Genomic DNA, 10,695 nt, shown 5'->3' with positions numbered 1-10,695 from the left:
CCAGGACACACAGCCAGTCTTAATGATGCATTGGGAAGGGGTTAAGCCCAAAGGTAATATGGACCAGCTGGCCTGCCTATACCAATCACTGACCCAGGGCATAATCCAATAGTCTTTCAAACCTCAGGGAATGAGAATCTTAGTTTATTTTGTAGTTTAAGTTAGACTCTTATTTTTGTTTTTATAATGTAAACTGATAAATATTAAAGGAAGTTGGAATAGCTAGAGCAAACAAAGCCTGGATAGTATTCCCAAAGGAGGGATTTACAGGTCCTCTCATAAATTTTTCAGTTTTTCTACAGTCTGATGGTATATCAGTGTTTACCAGCAATATAACCTTGGAAAATTTAATATACTCATATGAACATTCATTGAAATACATATTAGTGGCTGCAAACATGCACCAAATGCAGCTATTTTGGAACATCTATTGCATAAATATCTGCTGTTCAAAAGAAATATCATAGCAATTTGCATATATACCAAGATTTCTTGATGCCTTAGTACAATAAATAAAGAAGAGTGAAATTATTTTGAATTGTTTTGAAATGTTGTTAACATTTGTGATCCATGCACACAACAAAGATAACATTCCTGGTTGTTGCAGACAGTGAAGGCCTGGTTCTAACGCCTCCGGAAAATCAAGTTTTCATGTCAGTGAGTTTGGTACATACAGTAATCCATGCCCTCACTCATGCAGTGCAGCTTTAAACCAGTCTGAAATCATTATACTGGAGCCACCACCATGACAACCTCACAGATAGACTGATAGGGAATGGAAGATGGGGGAAGGGGATGAAACAGGGCAGAAAGATGGTGGAAAATTGATTTTCTTCGAGCTGCATTAATCAAATTGACTAGAGAAAAGGCATTATCAGTTCAAAGGATTTAATATAGTGCATTAAATGAAGACAAAGGCGTGTCTCATGAGGCAAACTTACTTTGAAAGATGATAATGGGAATGATCAAAAGTGGATGTCGTTTGGGTAACATGCACACATCTTAGTATCAGATTATTGGTACAAATCTTACCTAAAATATTCCTCGCATTCATTGTATCATAGAAGAAAAGATATGTAGCATTTTGAATTGTAGCTGGTGTAGTGACCCTGATCAGGGTCATGTCTTTGTGGAGCTCTGCTCTGCTTCCAGACACTTACTGTTTCAAGCGTCAGTGCAAATCCCAGTTTGATCACTTGAATGTCAATTAAAGGTGAACATCACCAAAAATCCCATAATTTATTATGATACTTAATGAGGACATGAAACGCTACACATATAAAGGCTAACTTGCATCATGGAGCCATGCTCTCAAAAACTGGCATAGCTGTAACACTGTCTATGAAACTGGACTTAAGAAATGAGTGCTTAAAGTTTAAGTTTTGAGAACATGTGTAGCGCCATCTTCTGTCAGTACAAAATGTTACATCATGTGGTTGGTTAGTTGGTGGTATTAACGTAATCCGGTCTTTAAGGCTGACTTTATTAGCCGTTTCCGAGTCAAACAAACCCTGCAGCATCAGTGAGAGTTAAAACTGTCTAAATTCTTTCAAAAATTAAATTTAACATCCAGGCATCCATGAAAACAGGATTTATGAATTTTAACAGAGTTAGAAGTTAGCTTACTAGTTTCCATCTAATGATGAAATACCATGTTCTGAGTCAGGGATTTCTAAAAAATGAAAACGTATAGCTCTGCTATCACTTCAGACATATATGAAGACAGAGAAGTTGACAGCAGTGATGTTTGTATGTTTGTAGAGTTACTGAAGTTGGGCTAGCTGCTATATAATGTGCTACGTGATCACTAGCTACACAGCTATGGTTAGCATAATATAAACACAGTGAAGCTGAAGGATGAACACAAACTTTTTTCCACTCACTGAAAGTTAACAGGAAGGTTCCAGATGGTTAGGGACAAATTTTTAGGGGATTGTTTAGATTAGGGCAGCACGGTGGCACGGTGGTTAGCACTGTTGCCGCACAGCAAGAAGGTCCTGAGTTCAATTCCAACATCAGGGCCCTGTTTCAGGAAGCCGGTTTAGTGGAAAAACTGAGTAAGTATACCCTGAGTTAACGAAAACTCTGGGTTTTCGGTTTCACAAAGCGAGTTCAGCTGCAGCCTGAGTGAGTCACTATGACGACACACGCCGTGAAGCTAACCTGCCCCCTAGCAGGTTTACCACAACTAACCCTGACTGTCTCCGCCCCTTTGTCGGAAACCTGACAGTAGGAAGTGTCAGACATGGCGTGTCCCTTCCTTGAAGAGCCGGTAGATATCGAAGCCCAAATTCTCCGCAGAGCTCTCCGCCGGGAGAGAGTGATTCGAGCGCGTCTGGACATTTTATCATTACCTGATGATTTCCTGTGCGAACGTTACCGTTTCTCAGCACAATCTATAATTTATTTGGAAAACATCCTCAGGCCATATATTACGCATGTGACACATCGCGGACATGCTCTCAGTTCTGTACATATTATTTGTATTGCACTTCGGTTTTTTGCAAACGGGAGCTTTCTGTATAATATTGGTGACGCTGAGCACGTTTCCAAGGCTACCGTCTGTCGGGCAGTCAGGAATGTTACAGTTGCACTGAAACGTCTCCTGTACTCGTCTGTGGTGTTCCCCGGTCATAGACCCACAAGATTCATCAAAGAGGGATGCCACAAAATTGCAGGTATCAGGATGAACAAAACTTAATTTATGATGTGGTGATACTTGGACTACTACTTACATTTTACATTTATTTCCAGGGTTCCCAGGCGTGATTGGCTGTATAGATGGTACTCACATTCCAATTATTGCTCCTTCAGTAAATGAAGGAGACTATGTGAACAGGAAGTCTTTCCACAGCATTAATGTACAGGTACATAGTTCCCTGTAGCATTTCAAACTAACAAATTATTTCATTATAGTAATGGATGCTAATTTGTGTTCTCTGCACTGTGAAGATCATATATGATGCTGCCAACATTATCACAAATGTGGAAGCCAAGTGGCCAGGCTCTGTCCATGACTCACAAATATTCCGTGAATGTACACTGAGCACAAAATTTGGACATGGTGAGTTGAAAATACTTTAAAATATATAAAGACCAATTGCTTCAGGGACATTTGAACTGAAGTGTATCCTTCTGTCTTAGGAGAGTTCACTGGCTACTTGCTTGGTGATAGGGGGTATCCATGTTTACCCTATTTGCTTACCCCTTACCCTGACCCTGAACCGGGCCCACAGCAGCGATATAATCTGGCTAATTGCAGGACAAGAGCCAGAGTTGAAATGACTATCGGAATGCTTAAGGCCCGGTTCCAGTGCCTGCAAAGACTCAGGGTCACCCCAGAAAGGGCATGTGACATTATTGTGGCATGTGTGATTCTTCACAACATTGCCACAATTAGAGGAGAACACTGTCCTTCTGAACCAAACATCAGCAGTGATCCAAACCATGAACATCCTGACCCTCCCACGGACATACAAGATGGAAGAGCAGTCAGAGACACCATATGTCACAATCATTTCTTTTGACCCATCACCTCAACATGTTGAAAGAAGAATAAACAGATTTTTTGTTCAACTGGCTTTATTGGTCGCCTGTATTTCCTGTACACAAAGTATTAAAAGATGTAAACCTCATAAAGTGTCTCTGTTGCTTCCTCCTCTGTAACAGCTGTCAATGTTTCTTCATTATTTTCCTGTAGTAAAGAAATAAACAACATTGCTGTTCTACTGTAACCTCATATAATCTGTGGAGTATTACTCACAACTGCATGTTGGTCTGGCTCAACAGGAGGCTGCACCAGATGCAGTACACCACCACCATCAACTGATAGAATATGAGGTTTATACAGGTCACTTATAACTTACAAGGGACCAAATGGCAATTAACAAACATACCAATCACCTTACACTTCATTGTCATTATGCTCTCAAAGACAACCAAGACTGAGGGAAGGCAAAATCAGTCGGAAAATAACTTCACTACAAAATAATCCATTATGGTAAAGAGTTTATCAAATGAATGAGTAACACTGCGAAGGTGACTGTGAAGAAAGGATGTATGCACATCATGTATTATTTTGAATTTACCCCCTATGTAGGCACTTGTGTCTTGCGGGGTTATTGACTCAGAGGATGTCCCCGCAGAGATGCCTTCGGCCACAGGGCGCCCACTGTTTTGGCTGAGGGCCAACTACTCAGCCTCTGTGAGTGGTGGTGGTGGAGGACCCCCACCTGTTTTTCGGGCCTCCGCTTTTTTTCTGTTGGCTATAACGGGTCACATTTGAGCATACAGAGTAAGCAAATATGTACTTGTAATGTGCTCAGATAATTTCAATAAGTGCTTACAGAAAGAAAATTAATGTAGCCTCTAACTGCAATTGATTTACATGGGACAAACAGACCAAGCACTATGGCTCATAATACAATTACACCTTACCTGTTTGGACTATATTTTTATATTTCATTTTTACTTGCTGCCAGGAACGTTTGGGGCCTGTTGGGTTGCACCTGCGCTCACATCACATCACAAAATAAAATGTATAAAATAACAAATAAAATAAAATATAATAAAATAACGTGTTAAATGGGTGGAAATCCCTCGATCAATGTTTATATTAACACTCACGCATTGACTCTGTCGGCTATGTTTTGCCATGCATGCTCACTTTCTTTTGCAGCTGTCGCTGTGTTACTTTTTTCCGCGGAATTTGCATGTTATCAGCATATGCTGCCATCAGCATTTCGGCCTCAAGCGCTGTAAAATACATTGACCGCGCCTTCTTTCCCTCCGTCTCCATGGTGACTCGCTTAATCTGTGCTCCGCTTATCAGGGCTTTATGTATCCTCGTCCGCGCGCTTAACTTGGGGTTAAAGCAACTCCGCCTTGATTGAACTAATTGTTATCAGCCTTTCTGAAACCGAATATTCCGAGTTGGACAGTTCGGGGTTACTCAACCGTGAGTGTCGTTTTTCACTCTGAGTTTTCCAAACCGGCTTCCTGAAACAGGGCCCAGGCCTTTCTGTGTGGAGTTTGCATGTTCTCCCCGTGTTTGCGTGGGTTCCCTTCGGGTACTCCGGCTTCCTCCCACCGTCCAAAGACATGCAGCTTGTGGGGATAGGTTAATTGGATAATACAAATTGTCACTAGGTGTGAATGGTTGTCTGTCCCTGTGTGTTGGCCCTGCGACAGACTGGCGACCTGTCCAGGGTGTACCCCGCCTTTCGCCCTATGACAGCTGGGATAGGCTCCAGCGCCCCCCGCGACCCTGAAAAGGATAAGCGGAAACGAATGGATGGATTGTTTAGATTAAATAGAACAAGATACAAAGCATTAAAATATATTAAAAACACAACAGACTTAATAAACACAGAGTAGTTCTTTATAGAACTACTCTGCTGAGCTTGGGTACAGCTTTTTCTGTTAAAATACATTGCAGTGGCACATACAGAATTTGTGAGATGGCAACAACTTAAAGTCCTTAGACAAGGGGTGGCTAGGATCATCTAGGAAAGACTTATCTGTCATAACTAACACATATAAGAAAAGTCTTTCAAAGTCAAACGTCAATTTTTTAAACACTCTAGCCACACTTTTTAATCTGTTCTTATATTTCAGGTAAGGCTGAGTTCTGGACAGATTTAATAAAACAGGAAGACAATATAAAGGTGCTGTCAGTGTAGAAACCTCAACTTTGGCAAATGAAGCGCATTAGCTGGTGAATTTTTCTACAGACAGCATCCACACGAAGCTGACTGGTGAGTATGTTTAGGTTACTGTTTTGGAATGTCCAGCGTGCTGTTAGGGTGCACACAATAGCACCTAGCACATGCCACACCAATTTTTTAAAAATATCACCCTTTTGGCATGTCATTTAATGTATGACAAGCAAAATATTATATGCATGAAATGAGCCTGACATAATCGGCATAGTTATGCTGGATTTTTTTTCTACAAAATGCATAAGCCAAACTACATAAACAGCCATTAGATTAGGTTTTTAAACAAAGAATTAGATGAAACATAAAATGTTCATATGGCTATCTTTATATCCCTGCAGCAAGCAAAAGTATCAAAAAAACTGAACTTACAACAATATAAATAAGTTAAGTGTGCCTTTTTTCTTTTGTTTATCTTGCAACTGATTTCTCTCCCTTGGATATTTATCTTTTGATCATTTATTAGTGACTTGTCTAACATTATGTGGAGTAAAGCAGGTAGAGTGGGGCTGACTGCCTGCTCAGATGTGTGTATTCTGGGGTGTGCACTCATGCCCAATGGATACTGTGGTGAGAGCATACAGGGTGATGCAGTTATTCTGTTTTGCCAACTCATTCTTGCTTTTTAATAATAGTCCAGCTCATAGGAGAGCTTAGACCCTTTTCAGAGCACCCCAAAAATAATTATTAATATGAATAATAATAGCGTATTTTATTATTATTTTCTTGAGTTATCTTCAAATGTTATCTTTTTCTAACGTTTCTACTGATGACAGTAAAGGATAGAATGAAAACAGGTTGTATGCCCAGTGTTTGTGTCATGTTACAGTCCACTCACACGGAGTGTGGTTTGTCATCACTAGCCTAAACTGTTATTAAAGAGGTAATTTCATGCCACAAATCAGTGATGCAGATTTGAAACACACTTTACTGAAATATAGCAAAAGGTCAAACTGTTCTGATAATGCAGGGACATCGCTGTGACTTATAAAGTGTCTGTTTTTTTTTGTTTTTTTATTTAGCGAAGTAACACTAACATCTGTTATGTTAAATTAATAGTAAATAAAGTTTGTCCACCACACAAACGGTCACATATGAGTGGCCCTATACCACAACAAGTTACTTAATCCACAAAGTTCAGTAAAGCAAGCATGCTAGTGACCAACCACAAAATGGAGAGCTATGGCCACACAATGCTCACATCAAGGGTGGCTCAGCACCCCACAGTGTTATTGCCATCACTTGGCCAACAACACTCGAAAGTGATCCAACAAAATAGCCATATTCCCCACAACACTAAAGGTCACAGCACAAAACACTCACCTCATGAGGATCTCATTAGTGTCCATCAACACTGACATATGCACACACACGGTGTACACACAATGCCAACTTAAAAACAGCCTACCTGCCTCAGCTACAGACCATAATCATAAATGGTCTCAAACCCCCTACCAAGTTTGGTGCCACTGATTTACTATGTGCAACTCCCAGCCTGAAACACAAAAAACAAAAAAACAAACAAAAAAAAAACCCTAACTTTACGTACCCTAGTCTTCAGTGGTGTACCACGCTCGAGGCAACTTTAAACGCGAACTCGAGAGCAGGCAGCAGACCAGAGATATAGTCTCCTACTAAACTCTGAAGCGTACCCCTACCCAGGATAGCCACCAAACACAACAAATTAAAACAACAAAGCAAAACAACAAACAAGTGCTTCGCTGGAAGGGCAGCACAGCCACCCAGCTGAAGGGAGTTTGCTCAATTACAGTGAACACCATCACTCACCCCCTTAAAAGTCAAACAAACTGATATTCAGTCTCCACTAAAATGTCCAAATATCCGGGACGAGCCCCCACTTATGTTACGATCCGGCTCAAAAGCTGCAACATAAAGGAGATGAATACCAGAGTATGGGTGAGAAGAGATTTTATCTTAAAATGGAAATCCAGGTTGGCTAAAATGGCTGATGCCACCAAGGCAAAGACAAGTGAGCTCCCCAGGAAGCTTGCCTCAGGTATGCTTTTATCCACACCTGACTAGGTGTGGCCAATTAGCACCAGCTGAACACACTGAGCAGATTAGAGGCTGCAGAGGGACATAACAGTTCTCTAAACAGCTAAAAATGTTAGCTAATGTGGCTTGAATCACTTGAGATTATTAGCTAATTTTAACCTTCTGATCCACTGATCCAGGGGCAGGAATAGCTCAGTAGAGAGAGTGGTGGCCCCATGATCGGAAGGTCAGGGGTTTGATTCTCCTGAACAGCTACCCTGAGGTACCCCTGAGCAAGGTACCATCCCTACACACTGCTCCCCGGGCGCCCAATAGCTGCCCACTGCTTCACTGAGTGAATGGGTTAAATGCAGAGAGGAATTTTCCCCACGGGGATCAATAAAGTACTCTTTCTTTCTTTCACTAGTCTGCTGGTATATTGGGAGTTGCCAGCCAAGGAAATTATGTATAGGCTATTATTATTTTAGTTTGTAAAAAAAAAGTCCTGTTCCTGTTCTGATTCTAACGTTCTAGAAAAATTCTAGATTCTAGAATTATTAATTAGCTTGTTTTTGGAGGTAACATTGTAATGTTTAATCAACTGATTTTAGGTTTGCAAATGTGAAAAGGGTTGACTACATTTGCAAACAGCATATTCCATTAATATTTATAACAAGGCAATGCATGCATGACACTATGATTGGGAGCTGAGCCCTCCTAAAAGTTACTTTTAAAATGTATTCCGCTACAGATTACAGAATACAGGCCCCAAAATGTATTTTGTAATGTATTCCGTTACATTACTCACTGAGAGTAACGTATTCTGAATACTTTGGATTACTTGATATATTGTCATGCTTTTTACAACTACATGACTGTAGTGTGTAGGGCTGCCACAAATGGTTATTTTGATAATCGACTAGTCACCGATTATTTTTGCGATTAGTCGACTAATCAGATCATACGTCCATTTTGTGTGATTCTTACTCTGAATCTGAATAAGTACGCGGGACCACTGTGTGCGGTAAGACCATCTCTTTTACTTCCTGTATTACCATCTACCGGCATGCATTGCCAGTGCGTAACACGTAATTACACAATCAAACAGTGAACACATACTGCCCATACAACAAATGTACCAGAGACAATTATGAATACACCACATCTCCCCTTTTAAACAAAAACAGAATATTCCTTTTCTCAGGACAGAACTTCTCTTTTTCAAAGCCATACAAGAACATCTGGCAAACAATCTGCATTACATTTTTAGCCTTTTGTTTTTGTTTTTGTTTTCTTGTTCTTTTCTTTTCTTAACAACTCTTTTTAGCTTTATTTTACTGTGCTCTACAAAACCCTTATAACACAGTTACATAACAACAACCCTTTTTTTTTCTTACAGATCTAACTTTTTAGGTTTAACTATTGGCCTCCCTGACTTGGTTCTGACCACATCAGTGTTAACAGGTGTAGCAGGGATCACACTGGGTGTTTGAGGCCTCTGCAACACAGGCACATTAGCAGGTTCATGCACAGGTGAACTTAAAGGAATCAAATGCACACGATTACGCCTCACAGTCCCTTGTGGTAACTCCACTGTGTATGATCGGGGTGTAGAGTGATTTTGGATAACAGTGCCTGTAGTTTTGACATCAGTCACCCAAACTTGCTCTCCTGGGGACAGGCTGCATAAAGGTTTTGCGCGGTGGCGCCTGTTGAAGTTTGCCATGTCCATCATCCTCTTTTCCCTTTCCTTTCGAGCGAGCAGTGCGTTGTCCGGCAGTGTGGGCTCCAGCTGCGATGGAAGCATCGGCAGTGTGGTTCGCAGACGTCTGCCCATTAAAAGCTCTGCAGGGCTGTATCCGGACTGCAGTGGTGTAGCTCTATAGGCAAGAAGAGCTAGATAAGGATCAGCTGCTTTTTTCAGAAGATTTTTTACAGTCTGCACAGCACGTTCTGCTTCTCCATTACTTTGCGGAAACTTGGGACTGCTTGTGATGTGTTTGAAGCCGTATGCTGCTGCAAAGTCTGTAAAGATTTGACCTGAATACTGTGGCCCATTATCAGACATGAGGACCTCTGGGATGCCGTGACGGGCAAAGAAAGATTTCAGGTGAGTAATGACATCGTTTGATTTTGTCCTGTTTAACAAAGCAATCTCAACAAATCTAGAGTGATAGTCAACAGCGAGAAGGTAAGTTTTCCCTCCCAGCTCGAAAAGATCTGTGCCCACTCTCTGCCATGGGCGGGCAGGGTATTCTGTTGGCATGAGTGGCTCACTGTTATTGTGTCTTTCTTGAATACACGTTTTGCACTTGAGCACCATCTCAGAGATTTGTTGACTCAGCCCGGGCCACCACACTGTTTGGCGTGCACGAGCTTTACATTTTACAACACCTTGATGTCCTTCGTGTAGTTTTTCCAGCACCTCGTTTCTCATTGCTGAAGGAATGACAAGCCGTGTGTCTTTTAACAAAAGGCCGTCTTCAACAGTGAGCGTGGCTCGGTCAGGCCAGTAATTTCGCAGAAAAGGCTCTTGTTTTGCATGTTCTGGCCAGCCTTCGGTGCACATGTCCATGACGCGAGCACACACACTGTCGCTTTTCAGTTGTTCCTTCAGTGTTTGCATATATGATGAACTGACAGGCATGTTTGCTACAATACTGTCGACATATATGTCTGTGCTTTCCATTAGCTCTTTGTCTGACAGGTTCATTGGTTTTTTCAGAGGTGAGCGGGACAAAGTATCTGCTGTCCAGAGCGATTTCCCTGGGGCGTACTGCACAGTGTATGAGTAACGCATGAGTCTCATTCTGAATCGCTGGATCCTGGGTGGCAAGAGATCCAGAGCTTGTCCTCCCAGTAAGGAAACGAGAGGTTTGTGGTCCGTTTCAAGACAAAAATGTTTACCAATCAGGAAATCACGAAAACGCTCACACGCCCATGTAGATGCCAGTGCCTCTTTTTCCACTTGTGCGTATCGTTG

General features: G+C 41.4%; 1 long non-coding RNA gene across 1 annotated transcript; it reads left to right on the top strand.

The window, feature by feature from the left end:
- The first annotated feature begins 2,748 nt into the window (after positions 1-2,748).
- On the top strand, positions 2,749-3,580 carry LOC147338000 (uncharacterized). The gene is made up of 2 exons (XR_015125011.1): positions 2,749-2,867; positions 2,953-3,580. It is a non-coding gene; the product is annotated as an uncharacterized LOC147338000 (long non-coding RNA).
- The last annotated feature ends 7,115 nt before the right edge of the window (positions 3,581-10,695 follow it).

The sequence above is a fragment of the Aulonocara sp. 'chitande type north' Nkhata Bay genome, linkage group LG2 (assembly GCF_057382095.1).
Source record: "Aulonocara sp. 'chitande type north' Nkhata Bay isolate Kocher_YH1m ecotype deep benthic linkage group LG2, A_spYH_male_GT1.1, whole genome shotgun sequence".
Classification (NCBI taxonomy): domain Eukaryota; kingdom Metazoa; phylum Chordata; class Actinopteri; order Cichliformes; family Cichlidae; genus Aulonocara; species Aulonocara sp. 'chitande type north' Nkhata Bay.
This window is presented reverse-complemented; position numbering and strand designations above follow the sequence as displayed.